Source organism: Miscanthus floridulus, chromosome 18, assembly GCF_019320115.1.
Source record: "Miscanthus floridulus cultivar M001 chromosome 18, ASM1932011v1, whole genome shotgun sequence".
Lineage (NCBI taxonomy): Eukaryota > Viridiplantae > Streptophyta > Magnoliopsida > Poales > Poaceae > Miscanthus > Miscanthus floridulus.
In genome coordinates, this window is record NC_089597.1 from 114,897,565 (window position 1) to 114,903,564 (window position 6,000).

The window sequence follows — 6,000 nt, forward strand, 5'->3', positions numbered from 1 at the left end:
TCAGAGACATGTACCTGAAGAAAACAGGATAAATTAATTTAAACATGATGACAAAATTACAGATATCGACATACTGGAGATCGGCTTGTAATGATAACACCTGCTGTACCAGTTTGATGTACAAGTAAATAAAATTCAGATTATCTATGAGGAATGAACACCCACTTTGCATTATTTTAATACTTTTATGAAATAGTTTTGGGTATTTGAATTCTTATATAAATTCAATAGGAACAAAGTCTATTTCCGAATACTACGTTTATAAATGTTACTCTGGAATGAACTCTCAGTTTATTTAGCTAAATAAAAAAATCACAGAGAGATCACAATGGAAAAGGAGACATGACCAGATTGGTGTAGATGCAGATAGATTATTTGTCTGCCTGCCACCAAAGAGATGGAAAAAGCAGGTTTTTGCATGACTTGAATAAACTGCAAGGTGAATTTATCTGTCTACTGTATCATGACAATTAATAGTCATTTGGTTGCTTGACAGAATTAAAAGATGTCAGATCCTTTAATTTTTTCAAAAGATCAGATCATTTAATTTCTGACACACATGCTTGGTGTTTCTAAAACTTTGGGCTTATTGGAATGTATGTTTATTGCCTGACATTTCAGGGGAAGTGACAGCCTGTGTTATGCAATGCCTATTTTTTTGCATCTCCGGCCTTGTTTAGTTCCAAAAAGTAATGTAGTAGCCATTGCATCGAATCTTATGATATGTGCATGGAGCATTAAATGTAGACGAAAAAAACTAATTGCATAGTTTGGTTGGAAATCGCGAGGCGAACGTTTTGAGCCTAATTATTCCATGATTGAATACTAATTGCCAAATAAAAACGAACGTGCTACAATAGCTAGTTTCCTAAATTTCACCCAACTAAACACAGCCTCATTTTTTTGTGCATCTGACACTCCTACAATTCACTACATACAAACACGGTATGTTCACTTCAGTTTCTATTTTTGTATTTCTGGTAAGTTACCCTAAGCTTGGGGATTTGTGTTGATTAGTCATTCCATGTGCCCTAAGCCCTGGCAACCTTGGATCACTGGTCACCAGAAGTTCTAGAATTAACTTTGGACTTAATGACCCGTAGTATTAGCACGGGCACTGATATATGCAATTAACTTATATACTATGCAGTGGCTATATTTCTCATTTTGCATGAGGTGGCATTGCAAATAAGTTAGGCAAAGTATTCAGTATTAGCTGCAACTGTATCCGGCCGTAAACCGATTGTAGCTTGTATGCATAGATCATTTCTCTTAGCTGATAACATAGCACAAAATGAACCGACTAATAAGATGATTATATTTTAATTATTGCGGCATAATAGCTATTTTGGTCCCTCAACTATTACTCGAGGCTCAATTTCATCCCTAAACTTTTAAAACGGCCGTTTAGGTCCTCAATTTTTAGTTTTAGGAGCAATTTCATCCTACAACTATGAAGATGATCGTTTTAGTCCTCAAACTTTGCATTTTGGGATCCATTTCATCCATAAACTATCAAAGTGCATTTAACTTTTATTTTCAACTCAATTTTGTCTATTCAAAAAGAGAACCTTATATTTTAGGCATAATTTCATCCATAAATTATCAAAATAATAGATCTGCTATTGTTTCAATATATCCACGTATTCTTAATGAATAAATAGTGTTCGATACACTGTAATTGCTCCCGTAATATTATTTAGTCAGATATATATAAATGGTACTATTATAAAGTAACACTAAAAATAATAGCTTGGAATTATTAATGACCATGAAAGAGTTTTTGGATGAATATTATTTTTCTATCTCCAATTGCTGACGGTGTTCGAGCCAACCAGGTGCAACAGTACAACGTTCCATGTAGAACGTAGACAATGTTGTGTTGAAAATAAAAGTTTAAAAAATAAAAGACACTTTGATAGTTTATAAATGAAATCAAGCCCAAAATGCAAAGTTCTAGGACTAAAACGATCATCTTCATAGTTTTAGGATGAAATTGAGCCTAAAAGTAGAGTTTAAGGACTAAAACGGCCATTTTGAAAGTTCAGGGACGAAACTGTGCCTCGAGAAATAGTTGAGGGACAAAATGGCTATTCTGCCCATTATTGCAGCTAACCGTTGTTGTTTTGGTGCCTGAATCTGTAATTTGGTGAATTGTTTCATTTAGCTATAATAATTCTTGTATGGTTCTGAACTATTATGTCCATTTGCCTGCACCTCCCTCTGCGAGGAACTGACATTGCACACTCGGCACAAACTAAAACAAGATGACTTGATTCGACCTTTGGAGGCTTCATGCTGCCTGATGTCAAAATTCAGAAACTGGCTACACAAGTACATGATCTTTAGAGACCACTTCCATCTTCACAGTTTCTATGACTGTTTTCTAAAGTGAAGCATCTTTGAGTTTGTTCTCTTGATCCCTCAACTGTAGCCGGTGATTCTTGTAAGATCAGATATAAAACCGTGTTATTGTTATATCATCGTTTCATTGTTTTCATGTGCATCACTGAAATGATGCCGTGGTGTTATCATGGGCAGTACTCGTGAGAGAAATACGCTGATCGTGAAGCTTGTGCTTTGTCGAGGTTTCGTAGAACAAATCATCCCATTCCGGCACGGCCAAATTTTCTGACAGACCTATGGCACTCTAGCTTGGGCGCAGCATAGCAAGACAGCGTGGCGTGTCCCAAAAATTAAAGAAACACTCAGATACTTGGTCTGCCACGATTTTGCTGAATGTTCAAAAGTTGGGCGGGGCCTATATCTTACTCACAAAATTGGGCTGCTGCGACCTACGTGTTAAGTAGGTCCATATGAAGGCTGCAACTGAGGATGAAAAAGTCCAAACTCAAGGAGAAAGCCGATGGTTTATAAGTTTCATATACTAGACTGGATAGACACCTGAACAAATTCTAGCAGACAGTGGGCTTCGAAGTAAGAAGATGACTGTTTTGTCTTCGATGTACTCTTATTTTTAGCAGAAATGCTTTGCTCTGGGCGTCCCATCATCCGTACGTTCCTGTTCATGGGCCGCGACACCAACCCAATGGCCAACATCCATATCCTCTCCTTCACTCGCCTTTAACCATAGCGTGTTATCTCCATTCTGTAGAAGGTTCTCTGAAAGTGCATTTGCAAACCATGTGGGTTTTGGTGTATTGATGACATCTAAATTAGGGACTAATGTGATATTAATGAGATATGTCGTAGTTATTAGTCTCATGAAAGATTCAAAGAGTTGATAAAGATAAAATAGTATCCCTCAATTTGTTGAAGTTGAAAAGACGGACAAACTTAAAGCGCTCTCCAAAGTTTTATTCTTTATTTTGAGTATAGGTTTCGCCGTACTATAAAGAGGGATGCATGTTTAGGTGGTCCAAGAAAGATAGAGTGCTCAAGCATTTAAATAAAATCAAAAGAGAGACACAAAATCACCTCACGAATAGTTAGACATAGTTTGTGGACTTTTGGTAGTCGGAAGTCCCGGCGTGAGCCAGGAGTTCCGGCTGTCAGAAGTCCCGACGTTTGGTGCCGGAAGTCTCGGCGCTTGCTGACTTAGCCACAGCCTGCATGCGCACCTTCGCCCGTCGGAAGTCCCGACGGGAGTCAGGAGTTTTGGGTGCCGGAAATCCCGACGCTTTGGGACTCAGTCACCTGGTTCGCCATGTCTTTCGAGAGTCTCGACAGAAGTCGAAAGTCCCGGCGACCTCCGAGAGTTTCGACGACATGCAAGCAAGCCCAGTGGACTGTCTGTGTGAACATTGTTTTGCGTAGAGCCAGAAGTTTCGGAGATCTGTGTCGGAACTTCCGACGCAGATCTGAACGGTTGGATTCTACAATGAGTATAAATAGCTCTCTCCTCTCTTCTAACCGTCAACCACTCATTCATTGCTCACCAACCTTCGTCCAAAACAGCACCCAAGCATTCAAGGCACCCCTCTCCTCTCACATTTGCTTCAATCTTTGATTCCCCTAGGGTTTTGAGTGAAAGGAGAGTGGATTGAGTGAGAAAATCACTTTAGCAAGCTTGAGCACTCGATTTCTTCATCAAGCCGGTTGGATTTGCATCTATTACTCTTGGGTTCTTGGAACCCTAGCCGGCTAGGCGTCGCCCAAGAGCTTCCATCTTGTGAAAGAGCCTTGGGAAGTTTGTATTACCCTCGATTTCTTAGTGGAAAGCTCGAGTGACCTTTGTGGTTGCTTTGAGAGAGGCAAGGAGGTGGAAGAGACTCCGACCTTTGTGGTCACCTCAACAATGAGGACGTAGGAGCTCCTTTGTGGGGTTGCCGAACCTCGGGATAAATCCTTATGTCCCCCGCGCTTGTTATCGTTGAGATTTGTGTTATCATATTTGTTCTTGTTGGTTTGTCTTCCTTCCCAACTCTTCTCTTAGGGTTTGGACTCGATCTACTGAGTGGTGACCTTCCGGCGTCAAAGGAGCAGACCCAACACTTCATCTTACCACTAGGAAGTGGGGTTGTAAGATATCTTGCACTCAAAGTTCATTTTAGCACTTGTAGTGAAATTCTCGTAGGTGCCGGAACTCCCGACTGTTTGTGTCGGAACTTTCGGCTACCGAAAGTTTCGGCCCAAACTATCGGGACTTCCGACTGTCACTGACATTTGACTTTGAGATTACGTAGAATTTTTTAGATACATCTATTCACCCCCCCCCCCTCTAGGCATTTTTTAGATCCTTTCACTCTCCACTACAGCCACCACAACTGTGCTCCAGCGCGATTGCGCTCCGCCTCGGCGTTCTCCGTGGCGTCCTTGAGCCCGTCGGCTAGCACCTCCACCGCGACCGTGCACGTCTGCTTGTCTTCCTCCATCTCCATCGTGCCTCCTGCTTGTCACGACATTGTCCAGCGCCAGTAGTGCATGGACCGCCTTCTCGACCGGAGAGGCCTTCTACATCGAATCTGTCGCGGCCTTCTCCACCGGAGCGGTGAGCTCCGCGCCACCGGTGAGCTCTACATCGGTGAACTCTGCGCGCTGACAAGCCTCCATTCTCCCAAGCAACAAGGAGATGTTGCGCTGAAAACACATGTTGCAACGTATGTTTCAAGTATTTCAGATGTTTTAGAGGTATGTTGCAAAAGTAGATCGGGATGTTGCATATGTTGCAATGGCTATACTCATATGTTGCAAGAATTTGTTCAAAATGTTTCGTCTCTTTTAGATATATGTTGCAAGTGTTTTATCTGGATGTTGCAAATGTAGAACTATATGTTGCATATGCATGCATATTGCAAGCGTATGTTTCAAGTGTTTCATACATATGTTGTAAGTGTATTATCTGAATGTTGCATATTTTTACAATAGCTACACACATGTTTTTAAGTTTTTTATGGTGTTTTACAAGTGTTTTAGACGTATAATGCAAATGTTTCAGCTGTTTTGGATGTACGTTGTAAATGTTTTTATCTAGATCTTGTAAAAGTAGATCCGAAGAAGTTGAAAGTGGCAGGTAAGTTAAAAGTGGCAAAAGCCATGCCACGTAGCGACGAGTCATGGTGCGAAGTGACGCGCCATGACTTAATGTGGTGTGGGGTGGGCTAGTTCACCACTTGGGCCACTCGATGGCGCCGCATAAAAAAAACTCCAAACTCATCATGTAATGCGCTTAGTGGTACCTAATTCCAATTGGAGGGACATTCGCTCTGAGCAAACGCTCCACAAAGCTTGCACGACGACGCTGGCGTTTGGTTTGACATTATGTCGACTTGCATGCACGACCTAGGAACCATATGGCCCACCCGCCCATACTTAGGTCCAGTGGTGGACCCAGGATTTCATCAAGACAGCCTCTGTTGAGCGGTGTACCCTACCCAACAGGGTCCCATTTATATTACAGACAGAAATAACTAATATGAAAATAAAAATTCTAATTGATATGATGATTAAACTAAAATCCATCGTCCATATATCTAATTTGAGATATCATTTTCCAATCCAATTGAAATATTTATAGAATAGAAAATTGAGCAGAGAGAC